The following is a 27262-nucleotide window of genomic DNA, read 5'->3' on the forward strand; positions in this document are numbered from 1 at the left end:
AAGCCTTAAAAAGTTCAATTGGTCAATTGAAAAGGGAGGTACAAAAATTCACTGAAGCAAATAATTCCTTAAAAAATTAGGATTCCAAGACTTCTGGGAGTAGAACCAAGATGGAACTTTAAATGGAACTTCACTAAAGGTTTGTCTCACATGGGTAAAAAGCAGCATAGCCAGTGGTGGGATTCATCCAGTTCACATCAGTTCAGCAGAACCAGTACCTAATTTTATGTTGAGTTCAATGAATTGGTTTTAAAATGACACTTGTAATCAAGATTCTAAGGTGGGTGCCTGGGCATCATGTAGAAATCACAAATTTACATTCTCTTTTTTAACATTCATCTGAGCAACAGCATTTTCTAAGCACCCGTAGTAAAGTTCATTCTGTCCACAGGTGAAAAAAAAATTGATGGAACTATGCTTGTAATATTTATTTATTCATTTTGATGAAATACTACATTTTAAGCCCCTCATTTTTTCTTACTTCAGTAAACAAACATATAATATAAAGAGAAAAAAGTGCCAAACAACCAGAGGTGACATGCAATCATTTGTTTCCATTTTGTGGTATGCCCAAAATTCTCCCAAGATATTATGAGTGCATTAGTGTTCCCTGAACAGTGAAACAAATAGAAAGCTTGGACGTAATGAGCCAAGAGAAATATAGATTTCATCACTCATTTTGGAAGTTATGGAAGTAAAAGAAAAAGTTAGAATAGATAGAATGTTTTGGTACTGCATATATTCCATCATTGGCTGCTGTGGTCATGTGACTGTTTGTTCCATAAGGATACATTTGCTTACTGTGAGTAATATAACATAATCTAGTTTTGTGCACCTCTTTTATTATTCTTATTTGAGTATTGAATGCATTAAATATTAAAATACCTTTCAGTATATCTTTTTGTATACTTAAAATGTTATTAGATTAGAGAACAAGTTGTTAATTTATTTGAATCCCACCACTGAGTATAGCCCTGTGAAGGTAGAAGAGTTGGAAAGCCAGTTGGAGGCTTCTTAGCCACAACGCAGCTCAGTTCTGGACTAGCAGGACAGTAGTGTAGCAGATCAGCAGTGAGAGTATCAATCCTATCTCAGAAGACAAAGTTTGAACCTCAGGTATACTGGTGAAAAGGAGGGGTTGAGTTGGACCACTGTAACACTGGGAACAAACTGTGAGCACCTGAAATGTGATAGACAAGTAGTAAACCAGAGACCAGATCCCTGACCCCAGGACAAAAAGATTGGAACTGTGCCCCCTTTGCCCGAGGAGCAGATATCAACTTTAAAATTGAGCAAACCCTCCCCCCCCAACAACAAAAGCTATAACCATAAAAAGCTACAATTGTTAGGTCCAATAAAAATGTCATCTCAGAGGAAGAAAGCAGTGAAAAAATAACCTACATGTGAAACCTCAACATGTTTTCTGAATTAGTTTCAAATCCCAAAATACTTCTTAGAAGAGCTCAAAAAGGATTTTTTAAAAAAAATTTTGAATTATATTTATTTTATTTTTGTACAAATGATTTTTTATACATTACTAAAATATTCTTGTTTAAGAGTAAACATTATACCACCCCCCCAAATAAACACCCTCATGAGCAATAAAGTAAAGGAAAGAGGAAAAAATTAAAATAAAAATAAAAAAATAATAATAATAGGGGCAGCTAGGTGGCTCAGTGGACAGAGCACCAGCCCTGGAGTCAGGAGCACCCAAGCCCAAATATGGCCCCAGACACCCAACAATCACCCAGCTGTGTGACCCTGAGCAAGCCACCCCAACCCCATTGCCCTGCAACACCCCCCCAAAATACTACTACTACTACTACTACTACTACTACTACTACTACTGATTATTATTATTATTATTATTTAGTCTGTGTTCCAACACCACCAGCTCTGTCATGGGTAGATCACATTCTTGATGATAAGTCCATCACAAAAGCTACTTCCATATTTTTCCACTGTTGCCATCGCTGATCGCAACTCCCTCTATTTGTATTTCCCTACTATCATATGCTATATTTTTCTCTCTCCTTTCACTCTGCCCCCTCTTCCTAAATGTGCTGTATGGTAGCTGAGTGGTGCAGCAGATTGATCACTGGCCCTGGGGCCAAGAGGTCTCCAGCCCACATACCACCCCTAAGGCCTGGCAACCACCTGGCCCTGTGGTCCCAGACAGGCTATCCAATCCCAGCCCCTTGCAAGAAGTAAAAAAGAAAATGTGTTATATATGACCACTCTCCCTCACAGTCCACCCTCTCCTCCATCACTCACATCCCTCCCCATTCCCTCTGTCCCCCTTCTCTCCTTCTTATTCTGGATGTCTATACCCCATTGAGTATATATGCTGTTTCCTCTTTGAGCCACCTCTGATGAGAGTGAAGTTTCTCTCATCCCCCCTCACCTTCCCCCTTCCATATCATGTCAATAGCTCATTGTAATAAAAAAAATCTTATTATATGAAATATCTTAGCCTATTCCACCTCTCCTTTCTCTTACTCCCATTACATTTACCTTTTATCCATTGACTCCATTTCTACAATATATTATATCTTCAAATTCATCTCTCTCCTGTGTTTCAACTATAAAAGCTCTTTCTACCTGCTCTATTGAGTGAGAAGTTTCTTATGAGTATTGTCAGTATCATTTTTTTTGCAAGGCAAATGGGGTTAAGTGGCTTGTCCAAGGCCACACAGCTAAGTAATTATTAAGTGTCTGAGGTCAGATTTGAACTCAGGTACTCCTGACTCCAGGGCTGGTGCTCTATCCACTGTGCCACCTAGCCTCCCCCAGTATCATTTTTCTATGTAGGAATACATTCAGTTCATCATCATTGAGTATCTCATATTTTACTCTTCTCCTCCCCTCTCTATGCTTCACCTGAATCCTGTATTTGAAGATCAAGCTTTCTGTTCAGCTCTGGCCATTTTAACAGGAACATTTGAAATTCCCCTGGTTCATTGTAAGTTCATCTTTTTCCCTGGAAGAGGATGTTCAGTTTTACTGGATAGTTGATTCTCGGTTGCATTCCAAGCTCTTTTGCCTTCCAGAATATTATATTCCAAAGCCCTATGAGCCTTTAATGTAGTTGCTTCTAAGTCCTGTATGAACCTGACTGCAGCTGCATGATATTTGAATTGTGTCCTTCTGGCTGCTTGTAATATTTTCTCTTTGACTTGGGAGTTCTGGAACTTGGCTATAAAATTCCTGGGGGTTGTTTTTTTTTTTTTGGTTCTCTTTCTGGGGGAGATCAGTGGATTCTATCAATTTCTCTTTTGCCCTCTGCTTCTAGGATATCTGGACAATTTTCCTGTAGGAATTCTTTAAAAATGATGTCAAGGTTCTTTTCCTGATCATGACTTTCAGGTATCTCAATAATTTTTAAATTATCTTTCCTGAATCTGTTTTCCACATCAGTTGTTTTTCAATGAGATGTTTCACATTTTCTCCTAATTTTTCATTCTTTTGGTTTTGAAGTATTGTGTCTTGATTTCTCATAAAGTCAGCAGCTTCCTTTAGTTCCATTCTACATCTGAAGGATTTGTTTTCCTCAGAGAGCTTTCTTATCTCTTTTTCCATCTGGCCAATTCTGCTTTTTAAAGCATTCTTCTTCTCAATAACTTTTTGAACTGTTTTATCCATTTGACCTATGATGGTTTTTTAACATATTTTCTTCAGCGTCTTTTTTGGATCTCTTTGACTAAACTGCTGACTTCTTTTTCATGTCTTTCCTGCATCTCTCTCATTTCTTTTCCCATTTTTTCTTCTATCTCTCTTGATTTTCAAAATCTTTTTTGAGCTCTGTCATAGCCTGAGCCCAATTTCCATTTTTCTTGCAGTCTTTAGATGCAGGAGCTTGTACTTCCTCATCTTCAGATTGAGTATTTTGATCCTTCTTGGGATCATAGACAATGTATTTCTCAATGGTGTTCCTTTTTTTTTCTATGTTTACTCATTTCCCCAGCCTGTGCCTGGTTTTGGGGTGCTTCCTGAGCTTTTGAGTATTATTGGGACCCCCCCCCCCCCCATACAAGGATCTCCATGTGTGAAGCTCTGTCTTCTCTCCTGGTCTGTGAATGACCACAAGCACATCCCTCTGCCACAGGACTGAGGTGGGGGGGGGGCCTGCTGTTCTATGGGGGTCCTAGACTGTTAGCAGGATCTGAATGTGGTCAGAGCCCCACAGTCCTGTTCCAGGTATAGAGGACAAATCTCAGAAGTCTCTCTCCACTCCCCTACCTTGGGCATGCTGAGTACTCAAGGTTCAGTTGCCTGGGAGCTCCTGCTTACTGGCTCTGCCTGCTTCTAGTTCCTGCCTCTGGGCTGCCAGGGCCATGCTGCTTGCTGAGTATCCTGAGGACTGGGCTTCATGTGCTCGCTCTGGCAGAGGTCCCCCTTCTGATCTTCCAAGTTGTGCCTCATGCTCCCGGGGTATAGGTCAGGAAACTGCCCCCACTTCCCTGAGCTGCAGCCCCCAGCACACTGGAGCTGCCTCCAGGAGGCTGAAGTTCCTTCACTCTGGCAGGCTGCCCCCTAACTTCATGGAGTGGAGCCCTTCCACTGTTTTCCAGGTTACTTGGGTTAGAGAATTGCCTCATTGGATCCCTCTGTGGGTTTTGTCTCTCGAAAATTTAGCTTGAGTCAATATTTTATGAGTTTTGAAATATTATATATATAGAGAGAGAGCACCTAAGAGAGGCTCTTCTCCTGTTGCCATCTTGGCTCTGCCCCCTCAAAACGGATTTTAAAAACCAAAGAAGGGAGGAAAAATAAAAATGTAGGAAAGAAATGAGTCATTATGAAAAAATTGACTGAAGAAAATAATAACTTTAAAAGTAAAATTGACCAAATAAAAAAAAACAATTCATTTAGAAGCAAAATTAACCAATTAGAAAAGAAAACACAAAAGCTAATTGAAGAAAACGAAACTCTAAAAATTAGAACTGGACCAATGGAAATTAATGGTTTTATGAGACTACGATATTCTATCAAACAAAATCAAAAGGCTGAAAAAAAAGAAGAAAATGGAAAGTACCTCTTAGGAAAAATGACTGACCTAATAAATAGATCCAGCAAAGCTAATTTATGACCTGAAAGCCACAATCAGATAATATCATGCAGGAAATTGTGAAAAATTGCTCTACTGGTTTTGAAATATTCCATCAATCACCCTCAGAAAAAGATCCCAAAGAGTCCAAGGAATATTGTAGCCAAATTTCAGAATTTTAAATGAGAAAATAAATAAATGAGAAAATACTTAAAGATGCCAAAAAGAAGCAATTTAAATATCAGGGAATCATAATCAGAATTACACAGAATTTCTCACTTTCAATATTTAAAGATCAGAGGGCCTGGAATATGATATTCTAGAGAGCAAAGAATCAATTACTACCAAGAATCAAAATTCAGCATATTCTTTTATGGGAAAGGTTTAACTTTCAATGAAATAGAGGATTTTCAAACATACCTGAGAAAAACAGCAAAGATGAACAGAAAATTTGATTTTCAGGGTGGCTAGGTGGTACAGTGGATAGAGCACCGGCCCTGGAATCAGGAGTACCTGGGTTCAAATCTGGCTTCAGACACTAAATAATTGCCTAGCTGTGTGCCCTTGGGCAAGCCACCTAACCCCATTTGCCTTTCAAAAATCTAAAAAAAAAAATTGATTTTCAAATACAAAACTCAAGAGATGCATAAAAAGGTAAACTGAAAGAAAAAAGTTAGTTGAAAAAACTAAGAAAAAAATTAGTCAATAAGACTAAAGTACTCTTGAGAATTGTATTCCTCTTAGGACAACTGAGAGGAACATTAAAGAAGTATACTTTGACAGAGGGTAGGGGTACAAGACAGGTATAAAATAATTACATTAAAAAAAAGGATTATACTGGGAGAAAGTAAAGGTATTAGAGGAAAACTGACGCCACATGAAGAGGCACAAAGGACCTATTGCAGCAGAGAGAAAGAAGGGAGATAAATAAATCTTACCTTCAACAGATGAGGCTCAAAGAGGGAATGATATACATTCCTAATTGCATTTAGAAATTTATCCTACCCTACAGGGAAATAGGTGGGAAAAGGAGAAAGAGCAGTGTGAAGCAGACAGTAGTCAGAAGCAAAGCATTGGTGAGGAAGGATAAAAGGAAAGAAGAAAAAGTACAAATAAGGGGAAGATAGAATGGAGGAAAATAGAAAATTTTTTTAGAATGTTCTTATTTAGGGGCGACTAGGTAGTGCAGTGGATACAGCACTGGCCTTGGAGTCAGGAGTATCTGAGTTCAAATGCTACCTCAGACACTTAATAATTACCTAGCTGTGTGGCCTTGGGCAAGCCACTTAACCCCATTTGCCTTGCAAAAACCAAAAAAAAGTTCTTATTTGAGTTTTACAATTTTCCCCCAAATCTTGCTTCCCTCCCCACCCCCCCCAGAAGGCAGTTTGTTAGTCTTTATGTCATTCCCATAGTATGCATTGATCTAAGTTGAATGTGATGAGAGAAAAATCATATCCTTAAGGAAGAAACATAATAAGATAACATTTTTAAAAATTAAAGGTAATAGTTTTTGGTCTTTGTTCAAACTCCACAATTCTTTCTCAGGATACAGATGACATTCTCCATCATAGATATCCCAAATTGTGCCTGATTGTTGCCCTGTTGGTATGAGCAAGTCCATTAAGGTTGCTCATCACTCCCATGTTGCTGTTAGGGTGTACAATGTTCTTCTGGTTCTGCTCATCTCATTGAGCATCAGTAAAATGGAAACTTTTTTACACAAATATAACCAATGAGACCAAGAGTAGAAGGAATACAGAAAGATGGGAAACAATTTTGTGTTTCTGACACAGGATCCATTTCTAAAATATATATAGAGAACTGAGTCAGATTAAGAAGACTACAAGTCATTCCCCAATTGATAGATGATCAAAGGATATGAATAGACAATTTTTTTCAGATGAAGAAATATCTATTGTCATATGAAAAAATGCTCTAAATCATTAGTGACCTGAGAATTGCAAAATAAAACAATTCTGAGTTACTAAAATAACAAAAAAGGAAAATGATTAGTACTGGAGAGGATGTGAGAAAACTGGGTGAAGGTGTGAACTGATCCAACCATTTTGGGGAGCAATTTGAGACTTTGTCAAAAAAAAGGCAATAAAATTGTGCCTATCTTTTGAGCCAGCAACACCACTACTAGGTCTATAATAAGCTAATGAGGTCATAAAAAAGGGAAAAGAACCATATTTTCAAAAAAAATTTATAGCATCTTTTTTATAGTGCCAAAGAACTGGAAATTGAGGGGATGCCCATCAATTGGGAAATGACTGAACAAGTTATATTATGTGGATGCTATGGAGTACTATAATTGTGTAAGAAAGCATGAGAGGCCAGACCTTAGAAAATCTAGGAAAGATTTACATGAACTGATGCTGAGTGAAGTGAGAAGAACCAGGAAAACATTGTACACATTAACAACAATATGGTTAGATAATTAGCTATGATGGATGCAGTTCTTTTCAGCAGTTACATAATCAAGGAAAATCCCAAGAGACATGTTCTAGAAAATATCACCCACATTCCAAGAAAAAAAACTATGGAGTCTAAATGTGGAGCAAAGTATATTATATTCACTGTTTAAAACTTATTTTATATTGTTTCTTTCTCTCTCATGATCTTTCCTCCCTCTTCTTTCACAACATGTCTAATATAGAAATATGTTAAACATGATTATACATGTACAACCTATAATCAGATTATTCACAGTCATGAGGAAGGAGGGAGGAAAAATAGGATGGTAGAAAAATGTGGAATTCAAAAGTTTGCAAAAGGGTGAATGCTGAAAACAATCTGCATATAATTGGAAGAAAATTAAAAAATAAAGAAAAAATAAAAATTGAGGAAATGGAAGCTAATGGCTTTATGAGAAATCAAGAAACAAACAAACCAAAAGGATGAAAAAATAGCAGACAATGTGAAATATTTTACTGAAAGAACAATTGATCTGGAAAATAAATCCAGGAGAGATAATTTTAAAATTATTGTGCTACCTAAAAGCCTTCTTCTTTCAAGAAATTATCAAGGCAAACTGCCCTGATATTCTAGCATCAGAGTAAAATAGAAATCAAAAGTACCTATTGACCATTTTCTAAAAGACATCCTACAGTGAAAATTTCTAGGAATATTTCAGCCAAATTCCAGAGCTCTTAGGTCAAAGAGAAAATATTGAAAGCAGTAGGGAAAAACACGATTCAAATATCATGGAGTCACAATCAGGATAATTTAAGATTTGGCAGCTTCTACATGAAAGGATCAGCAGGTTTAGCATATGATATTCCAGAAGGCAAAAGAGCTTGTATTACAACCAAGAATTTGCTACCCAGAAAAACTGAGAATTATCTTTCAGGGGAAATGATGGACATTCAGTGAAATAGGATAATTTCCAATTTCCTTGAAGAAAAGCAAAGTTGAATAGAAAATTTGACTTTCAAATACAAAAATTCAAGGGAAGCATAAGAAGTTAAACAGGAAAGGGAATTCATAAGGAACTTAAGCTTAAACTGCTTACAATGATACATGGGAAGATGATACTGGTACTTCCTCATTTTGAGGGCATTTAGAAAGTATATATATATATATATATATATATATATATATATATATATATATAGAGAGAGAGAGAGAGAGAGAGAGAGAGAGAGAGAGAGAGAGAGAGAAAGCAGAAGAATAGAAGAATGAGTTGGATATAAAGGGATGTTATCTAAAAAAGTTAAATTAAGAAAGAGTAATTTTTAGGAGAAAGGGAGATGTAGAATGGGGCAAATTTCCTTATATAATAGAGGCAAGAAAAACTTTTACAGTGAATGGGAAGAATGGGGAGGTGAGGGAGAGTAAGTGAATCTTATTCCCATCAGAAATAGCTCAAAGTTGGAATAATATACACACTCAGTTTGATATGAAAATGTGTCTTACCCTACAGGAAAATAAGAAGGGGAGGGAATAAGAGAAGGAAGAGAGGGGTGATAGAAGAAGAGGACAAATTGGGGGAGTGGTCATCAAAAGCAAAATATTTTTGAGGTGAAAGGACTAAAGGGAATGGAGAGGAAGAATAGAATAAATGGGGAGAAATTGGATGGAGGGAAATACAGTTAGCAATACTAAATGTGAAAAAAATTAAAGGAAATTTCTCTTATAAAGACATCATTTCTCAAACATAAAGAACTGAGTAAAATTTATAAAAATAAGAGCCGTTCCCAATTGATTAATAATCAAACAATATGACCAGTTTTTAGATGAAGTAATCAAAGATATCTACACTTATATAAAAATGCTTACACTATTGATTGGATAAATATAAAGTTATTTTAAGAAACTACTTCATGCTTATTAGATTTGTCAATGGGACAGAAAAGGAAAGTGACAAATGTTGGAAGGGAGCATGGGAAAAATGACATTAATGTATTATTGTTGGTGGAGTTGTGAACTGATTTGATCATTCCATATTTGCCCAAAGGGCTACAAAACCATGCATACCCTTTAGCTTAGCAATATTACCACTAGGTCTGTATCCCAAAAAGATAAAAAAATAGAAAAATGTATAAAAATATGGATAACAACTTTTTTCTGCAGGCAGAGAATTGGAAATTGACAGGATGCCCATCAATTGGGGAATGACTGAACAAACTGTGGTATTTGATTATGACGAAATATTATTCTACTCTAAGAAATGATGAGTAGGATAGTCCTAGAAAAATTTGGAAAGACTTATATGAACTGATACAGAAAGAAATGTACAAAGTACAACAGTACTGTATTATGATGATCTATGAATGAATTACCTATTCTCAGCAATACAACCCTGAAGGATTTATGATGAAAAATGTTATCAATCCCCAGAGAAAGAACTGATTGTGTCTGAATATATATTGAAGCATACATTTAAACTTTACTTTTCTTGAGTTTTTTTGGGGGGGAAATCTATATTTTCTTTTATAACATGACACGGAAATATTTTGCAGAACTACACATGTAGTATCCAATTGCTTGCTTTCTCAATAAGGGGGAGGGAGAGAGAGGGAAGGAGAAAACTTGGAACTTGAAGTTTTAAAAATAAATGCGGCTAGGTGGCACAGTGAATAGAGCACCAGCCCTGGAGTCAGGAGTACCTGAGTTCAAATCTGACCTCAGACACTTAATAATTACCTAGCTGTATGACCTTGGGCAATCTACTTAATCCCATTGCCTTGCAAAACAAAACAAAACAAAAAAAAAACCCAAAAAACTAAAAATGAATGTTAAAAATCATTTTTGGGGTGGCTAGGTTGCGCAGTGATAGAGCACCAGCCCTGGAGTCAGGAGTACCTGAGTTTAAATCCGGCCTCAGACACTTAATAATTACCTAGCTGTGTGGCCTTGGGCAAGCCACTTAACCCCATTTGTCTTCCAAAAAAAAAACCCTAAAAAAAATCGTTTTTACATGTTACTAGGGAAAATTAAAATACTAAAACTTAAAAAAAGAAAAAGAAATGAAGCAAAGAATGACCTCTTTTACATACTCAAAAAAAATGCCATCTGTGAGGGGAAGATTCTCATGGTTTCTGGCCAAAACAGAAACAATTGCTATTTATACTCTGAATCATCAAAGCCCAAGCAATGATCTGGTAGGGCCTGAGTTGGGACCTATTGTTGGTCAATCTATGAAAACCAAAGTGATTTGGGTTTAAGGCAAAGCATTTAAGAAAGAAATTTGCTTGTAAATATATCTTGCACAATTTCAGCTATCGAAATTTATCACAGGAGACAAATTTATCTCAGAAGTTAATAGGATATGACCCAAGCTATCAATAACCATATAAAAAAATGTTCTAAATTTCTAATAATTAGAGAAATATATACTAAAGCAACTGTGAGGTATCACATCATACCCATCAGATTGGTGGATGAGCTGTGCAGGGAAATAGTGATATTCAGGAGCTATGAATGGAGCTATGAACTAGTCCAAAGATTCTGGAAAGCATTTTGAAACTAGGTCCAAAATAAGCCATTAAACTGTGAATGCCAATGAACCATAACTAGGTCTTTTCCTCAACAAAAGGGAAAATATGTCCAAAAACATTTTTAGCAGCTCTTTATGTGGTAGCAATGAATTAGAAAATATAGGGACATCTATCATCTGGGAATGGCTGCACAAGTTGTATTATAAGATTGTAATGGAACATTATTGTGCTTTAAGAAATGATGAAGGGGATAATTTCAGAAAAACCTGGGAAGACATGACCCAACAGGTATAGAAATAAAATACTAAAACTGAGATCAGAATGGTTGCTCAGTGTGCCTATAGCTACTGCCTGTTTCAATTGATTTCCATTCTCCTGCTGGTCCTCAGTGTGAATTGTACCAGACAAACTCCATATTTTTTCACAGGTAGGTCTGTGGACAGGTGAGCAGTCATCCTCTGCTCTCATCTCGCCCAGAATCTACCTGTGAATCTACCTATTGCCTCACAGTCCCCTCCCACCCTTACTGTACCCATCTACCCCTACTGGGACTGGCACAAACTACAATCTGGAGATCAAGAGGAACAGGTACAAATATTAAATAGGAATAAGTAACAGTTAGAGATTTGAGCTAGGTACCTCAGTGGACAGAGAGCAGGATCTGGAATCAGGAAAACCCGAATTCAAATCAGGATTCAGATATTTCCTAGTTATGTGACTCTAGACAAGTCACTTAACCTCTGTTTGCCTTAATCTACTGGAGAAGGAAATGGCAAACCCCTCTGGCATCTTTGCCAAAAAAACCCATCCATAAGGTCATAAAGAGTCAAACACAACTGAACAACAACATATTAAGACCCCAAAGACTAAGCAACAGCAGCAGCTGATAGTGGGCAATAGCTAGTTGCTTACATTGTGCAGTTCAGAAATAGTTAACATCTGCATCTTGTTGCACAGCAAAAATGTTTGATTTATACACATGATTCAGCTGACTAGAATAGGTCCTACTCTTTTAACTGGCCTAGATATGACTGTCAGATGGGACCAAATATATAGAGAGGATAATTGTGCAGGAGACAATACAACTCTGAGGGTATTGAGGGATAGTTGAAAGATGAAAAATATCAAAGGTATAAAAAAAACCTCATACCTTGTTGAACTGAAGAAGAGAACATCAGTAACAACTAACCTATATAACTATTCTCTTTATACAAAATATTCATGAGAGTCATTTACACAGGAATTTCAGGAATCCTCAATGAGATTATTAGTAAAAGAATAAGTAGGGTTTTGCAAGTGATATTCAAAAATGGACTGCATCATTTTCAGGTCAGAATTAGCTGAAAGAGCTAAAAAATAGGGACAGCTATGTGGTGCAGTGGATAGAACACTACCCTGGAGTCAGGAGGACCTGAGTTCAAATCTAGTCTCAGATACTTAATAATTACCTATCTGTGTAACCTTGGGCAAGTCATTTAACCCCATTGCCTTGCAAAAAAAAATATTTAAGAAATAAAATATCCCATTGGATTTACTGTTTATTTGATATGGTAGAACTAAAGTTGCTATTTTCAGTTTCTTAAATTTTTCTCTGTTTTTTCCCTTTTGTTCTGATTCTATTTTCACAACAAGAGTAATATGGAAATAGGTTTAATATGATTGCACATGCATAACCTATATCATATCAATTGCTATCTTGGGAAGGGGAATGGAAGGAAGGAAGGGAGAAAAATGTGAAACTCAAGCTCTTCAGGGAAATGAATGTTGAAAATGATTGTTATATGCAATTGGAAAAAAAGATTTAAAAAAAAAAAAAGCAAAGTTATGCCTCCCAGCGGCGGGCCGTCCTTCGGCAGACGCCTTCTCCCGGGGAAGGCCGCCGCACTCGAGGATGCGCACCCGGGAGGAGGTGGACGCGACGCTGCAGATCGCGAAGCTGAACCCCTCGGAGCTGCTGCCCAGCGTGCACTGCCTGAGCTTCGGGCCCGCGGCCGGCGGCGGGGCGCCGGCCGGAGACTTCTGCCTGCTTGGAGCTGGAGCCCGCGCTCTGCCGGCAGCTGGAGGCGGGGCACAGCCTTGTGATCCGTGGTGAAAAAGATGAACAGGCAGTGATTTGCAGTAAAGAGAAAACCTATGAACTGAAAATAGCCGATACTTCAAATATGCTGCTTTTTATACCAGGATGCAAAACTCCAGACCAAATAAGAACTGAGGAAATGCCTTCTAACATAATTCACACAGAGATCTTTGGTTTTGCTAACAATTATTGGGAATTAAGAAGATGTAGGCCAAAATTAAAGAAACTGAAAAAACTTTTGATGGAAAATCCATATGAAGGATCTGATGCTCAAAAAGAAAAGGATTCAAAATATTCAAAATATACAATGGCAGACTTACTTGATCAAATTCAGGCAAGTGAAGAGGAAATCCTGGCCCATTTACAAGTTCTACATGCCTGTAAAATTGAAGGTTACTGGAGGAGTCTTGAATTTGATTATGAGATGAAACTTCTAAATCACATAACCCAGCTTGTTGATTCCGAATCTTGGCCTTTTAATAGAGTTCCTTTAACTATCTGTCTTCAGGAACTTGGACCATTGGAACCAGAGCAAATGATAGAACATTGTCTTGAATGTTATGGAAAGAAATTTCTAGATGAAGGTGATGTTTATTTTGAATTAAATACTGATAAAATATGCAGAGCAACAGCACAGATGATATTACAGAATGTAGTGAGATTTAATCTCTCTGAATTTCAAGAAGTGTGGCAACAAAGTGTTCCTGAAGGAATGACAACTAGAATGGATCAGCTGAAGGGTTTAGCACTCATGGATAAACACACTCGGCCAGAGACTATATTTTTGTTAAAAGTAGATGATTTACCTGAAGAAAATCAGGAAAGATTCAATAGTTTATTCACTCTAAGGGAGAAGTGGACAGAAGAAGATATTGCTCCATATATTCAAGATCTATGTGGAGAGAAGCAAACAATTGGTGCATTACTCACTAAATACGCTCGTTCATCAATGCAGAATGGTGTTAAATTTTATAATTCTAGAAGAACTGTCTCTTAAATTTCAAACATCATTACGTTAGCTATTGGCTGTGATTTTTGTATTTGATTGTTGATTTTTCTCTTTTGGTGATGCTTGTTTAGATATTCTGCTTACCATCTATTTTAGGGCCCTATGTCCTATTTTCATTTCAGGCTACTAAGACACTCATGTAGCCTTTTATTCTATCACTTTAGGAATTATTAGCAATATTTCACACTATTTAGCAAAAAGAAAATGACATTTTCCATATTTGGCATCTCTGTGCTACTCATATTTCATTATTAAACAAGATAAATATTGGGTTTTTTTGTGATGACCAAAAATTTATTTCTTGAATGGGGATATGAGATTATAACTGTAAATTTTAAAATAATTTTTTCAATGAACTGAATTATAACTAACTATAATCATTTCATTCACAGGAGAGTATTCTCATTGATAAAGAGGAAATAAATAATGTTGTATTAAAAAATAGGTGATCATATTCAAATACTTTTAAAAATGCTTTTGGACTCAATGAAGCATCAATGTAAAATGATTCACTATGCTAGGAGCTGAAGGTAAAGACAAAATGAAAAGCAGTCGCTGCCTTCAAAGAGCTTTCATTGTAATGGAGAATACAGTATGTAACAAGCAAAGTTTATATGGTGGGGGTTAATGGGGGGGGGGGAAGACTTAATAGCTTAGTAGAAACAGAATAGATACATGAACTGAGCCTTGAAGTAATAAGCAAGAGATCCCAAGAGGCAAAGGTTAGGGCATGAGGGATGGTTGTAAAAGGCATAGAGTCCAAAGCAGGAGAAGTGACTGAAGAAGAGTATTTAAGGCAGTATGGTTGAAATATGGAGTGTGTTAAGGGGAATAATGTGCAATAAACCTTGAAAGGTAGCCTGGAAAAAAAAAAGCAAAGTTATTCCCATCCATACATCAAGCTCATTCACAATTCTTTGGAAGAAATAACAAAATAACCCTGTTTAGTACTCATCTAAATCAGGAGTGTGCAACCTTTTAGCTTTTCTGATCAAACAGTCAAACAAAAACCAGTCAAAGGCCGAATTCAATACTCACCCACTAATATAATGCAACCAACACTGCCAACACATAGTTGGTTGGACATAGCAAATTTAAAAATAATTAAATGAAGGAATAAATATTTAAAAAATGAAAGCAATATTTGCCAGTGTTACCATTTGACAGGAAGTGCTGGGAAATCATTCCCTCTGAAGAACTAAAGGACACAGAAGGCAATATAGAGATACCTGGTAGGTATAACTAGGCTTCAATACACAACCACTGAGGAATTCTGAAGAACCAGAGTAAGGGACAACATTAAAAAATTGCATGACAGGGAGAAAAGAGGTATGATCACATGGCAGGAGTGAAAGATAATGATATTGTCCTCTACTGGTACCCTTGAGATATTGAGAGAAAGTGAAAGAAGTCCTCTAGGAAGGAGCTCACCCAATTTGGGCAGATATCAGCAGTTAATTTTGAGGAGATTATAGACAAGAATGACACAAGATGAGAAAGCATGGATGAATTGTAATCTGCACCACTGGAGTAAACTTCCTAATCAATAAGCTCAGAGCTTCATTTGAATATTTGAGAAAAGGATATCTGCATATGTTGAAAAATAACCCTAAAAAAGGAATGAGTATAAATAACATGCAGCCCAAATTAAGAGCATCTTGCTTAATTGATCAATTACCACTTCAATAAATTATCTGAAATAGCTAATGGTAAACCTGGTGGACAATTTTTTGGCTATTGATTATAGAATGGAGGTGTGCAACAAAAGGGAGTTGGAAAAAAACTTTTGGTGCTTTCCTGAATGGTTCAGAGTCCTGTTGATTAAACTCAAAATTTGGGAATTCTGGGACTTAAATTGATTATCTGATTAATTTGACTCAAATTCACATGCATACACACAAATATGTATATATACATATATATATATATATATGTTTTATTTTTTGCTATAAAATGATTCAACACTTGCAGTAGAGTATACTGAATAATTCCTTCAAAAGAACCTGGTTACCTGAATTAATACAGACCCTATTCTACCACTCCTCCTGAATTTTCCTGTTCATCAAGAATTTCTCCTTTGCCTTTCAGATCACCTGAAATTTTAATTAATCGGCAATTATTGTATTCTAGGATTTGTAGTTATATCACATGAAGAAGTATGAGTTTTAAAAGATGGGTTTGGGGAAAATAGATTTCTGAATGATTGTGTCTAGACCTAACCCTCTTCAAAACCTCCTATGTGAGCTAAGACAAACTGATCATGGACTTTGATACTGCTTTCAATAATGAGATCCTTTCTTTTGAGTTATTTTCAGATAAGTTTTCAAAGACAGTGGAAATTGGAGAGAAGAAACTTAGTTACAAGGGATTCTGCTTTCTTGGAAACATTCCTGAGTCAAATGCCAGTCTAGTAACTTCATATGCCATAATTGTATTGGAATGGAAGTAGAGGTATTTACAGAGAAATTTGCTGATGAGGATTTAATCCTGAAGTACAAACCAACACAATAATACTCCCAGTTATTCTTCTTGTGCTGCTAAGGCTGAATAATTGGACAGTATGCATTTGACTAGCTAAAAGAAGGCATGAACGTGGTGGAAGCCAAGGAATACTCTAGCTCCTGGGATGACACAACAAAAAAGATTGCCACTGCTGTCAGTGAACAGCTCTTGTAAATTTTTCTTTGTTGTCTTAATCAGTAGATCATTCTTTTATAGGTGAAGAAACCACTCCCAAACTCCAATCTGCTCTCATAAACTGTAATCCTTGTACTTTCACTAGTTTCAATTCTCTGAATTTTCTTTTTCTTTTCCTTCCACAAGTCTGACTGTACTGTAGGGTTAAGTTTATTAGTATGAAATAAAAACTAAACTACACTAAAAAAATCTCTTTGACTAGGAAACATCCCAAGATAGATTTCATCATCACTTTAATAAATATCAGTTGGTCTACTACAACAATCTACATAGTGATTTAAAAGTTCAATAAAACAAGAGGGGGCAGAGCCAAGATGCCAGCTTGAGGGCAGGAATTCACAAAAACTATCCCCCAAAAGCTCCAAATACCATAAAATTATGACTCCAGTTAAAATTTAGAGAGGCAGAAAGACTGAGTGATAATTTCCCAATCCAACTCAACTTGGAAGATCTGCAGGAAACGTTTGTTTCACTGGGATTGGGGGGTTGGAAAGAGCTGCAGAGTCAGCCCAGCTACAGCCATGCCAAGCTGAAGCAAACCAGCTCCAATCTTCCCCTGGGGCACCTGGGTGGTGGTGGTCGTCGTGGTGGTGGTGGTGGTGGGGAACTGGTTTCCAGGCCTCTTGGCCCAGATATTGCTGGGGATGGCTTGAAGGATTGGTGAGAGAACTCTGTCACATCTGAGTGAGCATGGAGCCCAGGCCAGTGCCATCCTTGGAGCAGTCCTGTGGTGGAAACCCACAGAGCCACCCAGCAGCTGCTTCTAGATCTCTCAGCCCAGACAGTAAGGGTGTGGGGTGGGTCTGCAGAGATTTCTCTGCTATCCCTGGGTCAGGACTCTGCTGCTTTGCACATACTCAAATCCTGGTTGCAATTTGAGCCCCCATATTGCCATAGAGGATCAGGGACCCTCCTCACAGTTCCAAAACTGAGGGGGAGTGCTTTTGTTCAATCACAAACCAGAGCACAGGCTGGGAGAGCAGTCAGAGCCTCTCATAAGACCTTGAAGGAATTGTGATGGGGGAGGGGTACACCAAAAAAAACCCCAGAGCTTTGAAAGCATAGTAAATCAGACATAGGCTTAGGAATGGGCAAACAAAAGAAGAAGTACCTGACCACAGACAATTACTTTGGTCCTATGGAGGATCAAACTATACACATAGATGATGACAAAATCACAACTTCTGTATCCAAAGCCTCCAAGAGAAATAGGAAATGGTCTCAGGCTATGAAATAGCTCAAAAAAGACTTTGAAAAGCAAGTAAGGGAGGTAGAGGAAAAAATAGGGAAGAGAAATGAAAGCAATTCAGGCAAATCATGAAAACCAAGTCATTAGCTTGAAATACAAAAAATACTGAAGACAATAACATGTTTAAAATGAGTTTAGATCAAATGGAAAAGCAGCCTAAACAGCAAATGAGGAGAAGAAGCAGAACTGGCCAATTGAAAAAGGAGATAAAAAAAGTTCTCTAAGAAAATGACTCTTGGGGCAGCTAGGTGGTGTAGTGGATAAAGCACCAGCCCTGGAGTCAGGAGTACCTGGATTCAAATCTGGTCTCAGACACTTAATAATTAGCTAGCTGTGTGGCCTTGGGCAAGCCACTTAACCCCATTTACCTTGCAAAAACCTAAAAAAAATGACTCTTTCAAATTTAGAATGAATCTAAAAGAAGCTGATGACTTTGCAAGAAATCAGAAAATAATATAACAAACCCAAAAAATGAAAAACTAGAAGAAAATGTGAATTATCTTATTGGATAAAGCCTAGACTTCATTTTTCAAGAAATAATTCAACAAAATTGCCTTGAGATCATAGAAACAGAGGGTCAAATAGAAATTGAGGGAATTCACCAATCACCTCCTGAAAGAGATCCCCCCCCACAAAAAAAAAACTCCCAGGAATATTATAGCCAAATTCCAAAACTCAAAAGTCAAAGAGAAAATACAACAAGCTGCCAGAAAGAAACAATTCAACTGTCATGGTGCTACAGTCAGGATTACACAGGATTTGGCAGTGTCTAAATTAAGGACTCATAGGACTTGAAATATGATTCTGGAAGGCAAAAGAACTTGGTTTACAACTGAGAATCAACTACTCAGTAAAACTGAACATCTTGTTCAGAAACTTTATTGCTGAAACTACCAGAGCGGAATAGAAAGATTGATCTCCAAATACAGGACTTAGGTGAAGCATAGAGAGAGTGGATGGGAAGGACTAATTATGAGGGATTTAATGATGTTGAACTGCAGTATTCCAGCATGGAAAGAAGATACTGATTGAACCTTCTCATTTATAAAAGCAGTTGGAAGGAATATATATATATATATATAGATAGATATAGATATAGATATAGATATAGATATAGATATAGATAGATAGATATAGATAGATAGATAGATAAGGCATGGGGGAGGGGGTAATTGAATATAAGGGTACAATATAGTATAAAGATGGAGTCAATGGGTGCTAAAGGAATGTACTAGGAGAAAGGAACAGGGAAGATAGAATAGGTTAAGATATTTCACATTAAAGAGTCAAGGAAAGGCTTTTGCAATGGAGAAGAGGGGGAAGATGAGGGGGGAATGAGTGAACCTTCATTCTCATCAGAAATGACTCAGAGAGGAAATAATATACACATTCAATAGGGTAGAGAAATGTCTTACCCTAGAGAAAAATGAGGGGCAGCTAGGTGGCACGGTGGATAGACCACTGGCTCTGGAGTCGGGAGGCCCTGGGTTCAAATATGACCTCAGACACTTAATAAATACCTAGCTGTGTGACCTTGGGCATGTCACTTAATCCCATTGCCTTAAATAAAAATTTAAAAACTTTTTTTAAAAAAAGAGGAAAGGGATGGTATAAGGGGGATGGTGGAGGGGAGAGGGGAGTAGATGATAGAAGTGAGGGAAGATCTTGGGAAAGGGTAGTCAGATACAACATACTCCTGAGGAGGGACAGGGTGAAAGGAGAGGATGAATAAATGAGAGTGGGGAGGAATAGAATGAAGAGAAATATAGCTAGTAATAACAACTGTGGGAAAAGATATTGAAGCAACTTCTCTGATGGACTTATGATAAAGAAGGCAACTCATCCCAGAGACAGAGCTGATGGAATCTGAACACAGATTGAAGTACACTTTTTTCCTCTAACTTCACTTCTCTTGGGATTTCTCTATCTTTTTTGGGGGAGAGGGGTTTATGTTTACTTTCACAATAAGATTATTGTAAAATATGAAAATCAATAAACAATAAAAAGGCAAAGGAAGGTCTAATTATTATTAAGATGATGATATAGTCTCTTACAGAAGAATAGAAAAGAATTAAACAACAACAGCTTAGAACATAAAATGGGAAGAAATCTTAAACAGGAGATCCTATGAAAAGGATGACAGATGAATGTTTTTTAAAATTCCAAATGAAAGAACAAATGTCAGAAAGAATTTGAACTAATAAAATTGGAAGAATACATTAAGTCTCTATAAACAAAAGTAAAAACTGACCCTTAAAGATAGAACTTGACAAGTGAGTCAAACTATCATCATTCTGGAAAATAACATGAAAAACCAGAGTCTTTTTTTAATAAATAAGATATTCTATTACATTATAAAAAATTGCCCAGAAACATTGAAAACATGTATGACCATAGAGAGAGAAATTTAAAGTAAGGGAGAGAAATAAAATATATTTCAGATGAATTTCTTAAAAGCAGGGGTCACACTCCTGGGTCTATACCATGAAGAGATGATGAAAAAGGGTAAAAACATCACTTGTACAAAAATATTCATAGCAGTTCTGTTTGTGGTGGCAAAGAACTGGAAATTAAGTGAATGTTTTTCAATTGGGGAATGGCTAAACAAATTGTGGTATTTGTATGTGATAGAACACTACTGTGCTATTAGAAACCAGGAGGGATGGGAATTCAGGGAAGCCTGGAAGGATTTGCATTAACTGATGCTGAGTGAGATGAGGAGAGGCAGAAGAACAGTGTACACCCTAACAGCAACATGGGAGTGATGATCAACCTTAAAGGACTTGCTCATTCCATCAGTGCAACAATAAGACTCATTTTGGGGGTATCTGCAATGGAGAATACCATCTGTATCCAGAGAAAGAATTGTGGAGTTCAAACAAAGACTATTACCTTTAATTTTTGTTTAAAAACCTGTTATTATGTAATCTTGCTATCTCTTATATTTTATTTTATTTTTTTCTTCTTAAGGATATGATTTCTCTCTCAACACTCTCAATTTAGATCAATGTATAACATGGAAACAATGTAAAGACTAACAAACTGCCTTCTGTGGAGGTGGGGTGGGGGAGGGAAGCAAGATTGGGGGGAAATTATAAAATTCAAAATAAAATTTTTCAAAAAAAATCAGGGGTCACTTAATCCCACTGTCTTGCAAAACACACACACACACACACACACACACACACACACACACACACACACACAAATAGTTATACTCTAAGGTCCCAGAAATAATATCAATAAAAGTATATATACTGGATATTACAGCAAAAAAAAAATTTTAAAAAACTGAAATACTAAAAGACCTATATAAAGTGAAAGAAAATTCTTTTCTTTTAGTGGCCAGTTGTTTTCACTAGAAGTTTTTCCAGCCTTGTAAAACTTGCCAGAACTTATCACAACTCTTCTGGCAGAATTTTCAAGAATCCAGGTCACTTCCTTACAGACTCAGGAAACTACGGAACTACCTTATCTTAAAAATTAGAAATTCTATTTTCTCAGTGAATTAGACCTAATCAAAATCCGAGCTAGAAACATTTTACCACAATCTTCAGTATATTTAACTAGTTAAGAGTGAAACATTAATTTTTGATGGGAGGTTTTTTAATCTGTTCCAATCCTAGCAAATCATCAGGAATCTTGCATTCAGATTTTTGGAATAATAGACTTTAAGAATAATTAGGAACACAGAATTGATCCCCTTTCCACAAAAAAATATTTGGAGGCAAAACACTCCTTCAACACCCAGAAGCAACAAAATAAAACATAACCAAAAAAGTGGTGAAAACCCAAAGATTACACCTCATGCAATGGATGTGATCCATCAGTGGGTCATTAACAAAGAAAAGAGCACTCTAACTACCAAAGACTTCAGATGACTGGTCTTTTGGTACAGAATCTAAAAGGGATGAGGAAATGGATGGGAGAAGTACCAGGATATAGAAAAGATAAGAAAAAATAAAAGTGGAAAGAAGGGAGAGAAAATACCGAATTCACACCCCATATTAAGTGAAAGAAATACTAGACAGTTTGGTGCTGAGAATTGGTACTGAAACAACTTACTGATCACACAACTATGAGTCCTTGAATAATGTGGAAAAAACCACTTTTTCAATTTAGCAGGCAGGGCTTGCCCAAAGATTTATTCAGTAGTTGCCCAACTGGGAAAAAAAAAATCACTTTATGAGGTAGTGTTATCCTCCTCTTAATGTCATACACACACACACACACACACACACACACACACACACACACACACACGTACACACAAACACACACATTGGCCAATAGAAAGAAAAAGCTTTATTTTATTTTTTAAATATTTTATTTGTTGTAAGCTTTACAATTTTCCCCTCAATCTTATTTCCCTCCCTCACCACCCACAGAAGGCAATTTGCCAGTCTTGACATTGTTTCCATGGTATACATTGATCCAAATTGAATGTGATGAGAGAGAAATCATATCCTTAAAGAAGAAACATAAAAGTATAAGAGATAGAAAGATCAGACAATAAGATATCAGTTTTTTCCTAAATTAAAGGTAATAGTGCTTGGTCTTTGTTCGAACTCCACAGTTGTTTCTCTGGATAGAGATGGCATTCTCCATTGCAGACAGCCCAAAACTGTCCCTGATTGTTGCACTGATGGAATGAGCAAGTCCATCAAGGTTGATCATCACCCCCATGTTGCTGTTAGAGTGTACAATGTTTTTCTGGTTCTGCTCTTCTTGCTCAGCATCAGTTCATGCAAATCCCTTCAGGTTTCCCTGAATTTCTGTCCCTTCTGGTTTCTAATAGAACAATAGTGTTCCATGGCATACATATACCACAGTTTGCTAAGCCATTCCCCAATTGAAGGACATTTACTTGATTTCCAATTCCTTGCCACCACAAACAGTGCTGCTATGAATATTTTTGTACAAGTGATGTTTTTACCCTCTTTCATCATCTCTTCAGGGTATAAACCAATAGTGCTATTGCTGGATCAAAGGGTATGCACATCTTTGGGCGTAGTTCCAGACTGCTCTCCAGAAAGATTGGATGAGTTCACAGTTCCACCAACAGTGTAATAGTGTTCAAGGTTTCCCACAACCCTTCCAACAATGATCATTGTCCTTTCTGGTCATATTGGGCAGTCTGAGAGGTGTGAGGTAATACCTCAGAGATGCTTTAATTTGTATTTCTCTAATAAGTAATGATTTAGAGCAATTTTTCATATGATTATGGATCATTTTGATCTCCTCATCTGTAAATTGCCTTTGTGTATACTTAAAAGCTTTATTTTTTAAGTTCAGGATATTGACTAAGTTCTGACAATTCGCCAATTCTTGAATTTAATCATCCTGCAATGCAAAAATGTAGAAGGGCATAAATCTAAAGGTTACCTAAAAGGTTATTCAGACGAGGCTAATTTTAAATAGGTGCACAATTTTTTCCCTAGATATGAAAATATACAATTTGTGGGGAAAAGGGAGAGGGAGAAAAGATTCTAAGGCAACAGAAAAAGAATAATTTTAAAACAGTTGTGCTTAAACCAAGTCGATTTCTAGACTTCCAAAGGATGAATATTAATAGGGAATGTGGATATGGAACAAGTTTCAGCAGAGCAACTATTTCTTTTTTCTGCCTTGCTCATAGGTACAGCACCTTCTCTGATGAGAACATGTCATGCTGAGTGGTCCTGTACCAGTATTTCCCATGCTTAGATAGATACAGAATTCTAGCCTCAGTAAGAAGGCAGATGAAATTTAGTTTTATGCAGATAGAAACAATCCAAAGTGCTTTTGTGATACCCTGAAGGCTATTTATGGGCCAAAGACCTATGGTGCATTTCACCTGCTCAGTACTGATGGATCCATACTGATTAATGATAGGGACATGATCCTAGAGAGATGGGCTGCACATTTCTATAGTGTTCTTAACAGACCATCATTAATCAATGCAGAAGCCATTGACCATTTACCTCAAGTTGAAATCAATACCTCGGTAGCTGAAGTTCCAACCAAAAAAGTTTTGAATCCTTTCCTGTAGCAAAACACCTGGTGCTGATTCTATTCCAGCTGATATCTACAAGGTGGGGGGTCCATTGCTTCATCCAAAAAATGTACTGAAATTTTCCAGGTTATATGGCATGAAGAGGTTATGCCCCAGGAATTCAATGATGCCTCCATTGTCCATCTTTATAAAAGTAAAGGGAATAGGTTGCCTTGTGACAATCTTAGGGGTATTTCTCTTTTAGTCATTGCTGGTCAGATTCTTGCCAGAATCCTTCTCAAAAGATCGATCCTTCACCTGAAAGATGGTTGACTCCCTGAGAGCCAGTGTGGCAGAAGGGTCAAGGAACAGTCGATATGGTGTTTGCTTCCTGTACCAAGTACAGGAAAAATGTGAGGAGCAGAATAGAGGTCTATATACAACATTTGTAGATCTGACCCTGTAGATCTGATAGTGTCAGTCCTAAGGGTTTATGGAAAATTATATTAAAATATGGTTGCACAGAGAGGTTCATCAGTATTGTATGTCAATGCCATGATATCATGCTTTCCCAGGGTCTGGATGGTGGAAAATGCTCTCAAGATTTCCCAGTCCCCAAAGGAATGAAATGAGAATATGTCCTTGCTCCCATGCTTTTGAGCATGATATTTTCAGTCATGTTATCAAATGCCTTCACTGATGACGACCACAGCATCAAGATCAACTACTGCACTGATGGAAAATTCTTCAACTTAAAAAGGCTACAAGCCAAGATCATAATGGAAGGAGTGTTCGTGCATCAAGATCTTCTGTTTGCAGATAATTGGGCACTCAATGCAGCCTCTGAAGCTGAAATTCTCTGCTACTTGTGTTAATTTTGGTTTAACAATTAACACCAAGAAAACCCAGGTGCTCCATCAGCCAGCACCATTATCACCCATAGGCAGAACTATTGTTTGCAGCAGAAGTTTTGAGTACTGTGGACAAGTTCACTTACCTTGGCAGTGTCCTTTTCAGAGAGGTACACATTGACAATGAGGTTGACACAAGCATTGCCAGAGCTAGCTCACTATTTGAGAGGCTCCGAAAGAAAGTGTCAGAGAGAAGAGATATTAGACTGACTACCAGACTGAAGGTCTACAGCACCATTGTGCAGACCTCATTGCTACATGCCTGTGAAACCTGGACAGTCTACCAATGCCATGTCAGGAAATTGAATCCCTTCTATTTAAATTGTCTTAGGAAGATTCTGAAGATCACCTGACAGGAGAAGTTTACAGACACTGAGGTCCTTTCTCAAGCTAAACTGCCAAGGAGAACATAACCTCAATGGGCTGGTCATTGTTCTAATGCCAATTGTATGCTTGTCAAAAAGTCTACTTTATGGAAAACTTACACAGGGCAGCACTTACAAGGGGTTCAGAAGAAGCAATACTAGGACACCTTGAAGGACTCTTAAGAACTTAGAATGAGATATAGTGAGAATACCAATGGCTTGAGGAAAGATACTAACCCCAGCTCCACCAACCAGTCACAGGGCCTATAGAAAGTCTCTCTGGGCCCCCATTTCTTTATCTTTAAAGAGAATTATCGAAACAGATTACACTTTTTGTCTTAGGCATATTTGATGGGCAAAATCTCTTGGAATAATTATTTTAAGCAAAAATATATGGAATGTCAAAGTAAAACAATTTTAATGAAAATTGTTATCAGAATATTTTCAAAAACAAGTTCATTGACCCCAGATTAAGAATCCCTGTCATAAGGTCTATTCAGTCTATACTTCATTATTTCTAAATTTGATGGCTTTATTTTAATCATTCTTTCATATAATAATACTATAATAATTCTGCTTCTTTTAGCCTGGAAAAATGAAAAACTAATAATTTCACAAGCAAGGTTACCCCTGGAAGAATCTTTAGCCATAAACCCTCATTAATCCTGAACAAAAAACATTCTGTGGGTTACTTCCCCCAATTTACATTTGCAAGTTGAGCCCCCTAGAGGGTAGTTGCTACCTTAGGTTCTAGGGGTATCCTGTGGGGCTGTATTCTTACCATTAAAGCTCATAAGTCCTTTCAAATGTACTTCCCATTAGCAATCAGTCAATAGACACAATTAGTGTTTACTAAGATGTCGTTGTATAAAGAGTATCTATAAAACATCCCCTCCCCACCCACTCCATCCCACCCTTCCTTGGCCACACTTCCACAAATACACATAGCATCCATGGAAAGAATTGCATCAAAGTGAGTATCAAGGCAGGATATATAGGATATATAGGTGGTAAAGGCAACTCCTACAACCACATGACCCACAAGTTCTTTTTCTCTTTGTAGAATCCTTATATTGTATTCCCAGGGTCAGCTCTGTTCCCCAGTGTGACTCCTGGCTGCCAGCAATCACACTTCTTGAATCTATTTTCATTCTTAGATGACTGTCTTTCTGTAATCTATCAGGAGTGCTGTCTCTGTTCCCTGATAAATGTAGTATCTCTCTCCTTTTGGTCCAGTACTCATGAGATGGATGGTGGGGATGGGGAAGAGAAAATCTTTTCCCCTCTTTGAGGCATCTTGATATATAGACTCAGGAGTCTCTTCCACAACTGCCTTGAACTTTCAAAGTATCCATTTCAAATCAAATCTACTTAGTCAGTTCTGCTATTAGTTCCTTGACCTAATTGGAGAAGCATTTTTACTTCATTGAGGGATAAGGTTATAAATGCATTCACTTTATTTACTCATTAAAATCTCTTCAATGTATGACTATATCCATTAATAGAGAAGGGGAAAAACCTGTCCTTTCACTATTATTATTATTTCTAGAAAAACAAAGATTTGGTTTAAAAGTGGAAGTAAGTGTAGGTGATTTTAAAAAATAGGTTAATAATGTTAAATTATGAAAAAAGTGTATACTATTGAATAACATTTATAATATAACAGAATATAATTATAATGTACAATATAAGATGATATAAGTTGTAACTTATTTTAACACTTCAAGAAGCCATAATTTTGTCAGGGGGTACTTTCTCTATTGACCCTTTAGAAAGCCCCCTGCAACTTAGTATATAGTTTCTGAGAGTTGCTAACAAAAAAATCACCCTAGTGATCCTAGTAATCAATCTCCTTTTACTTTCCTAGGTTGGTCCTCAGACAATAACACAGTCTAGTCTATGGCTTGGTCCTCATCTTGGTAGTAGCAAACAGGATATTATACTCTGCTAATAGAATATAATAAACTGTTGAGATCTGTTCATTTTTG

The 27262-nt window shown here is 37.0% G+C and overlaps 1 protein-coding gene and 1 pseudogene across 1 annotated transcript in view; one reads left to right on the forward strand and one right to left on the reverse strand.

The window, feature by feature from the left end:
* Window positions 1-27262, reverse strand: part of ERICH2 (glutamate rich 2) — a 132008-nt gene that overhangs the window by 73134 nt on the left and 31612 nt on the right. The window lies entirely within an intron of this gene.
* On the forward strand, window positions 12884-14200 carry LOC141523360 (sister chromatid cohesion protein DCC1 pseudogene; annotated as a pseudogene).

Source organism: Macrotis lagotis, chromosome 1, assembly GCF_037893015.1.
Source record: "Macrotis lagotis isolate mMagLag1 chromosome 1, bilby.v1.9.chrom.fasta, whole genome shotgun sequence".
NCBI lineage: Eukaryota > Metazoa > Chordata > Mammalia > Peramelemorphia > Peramelidae > Macrotis > Macrotis lagotis.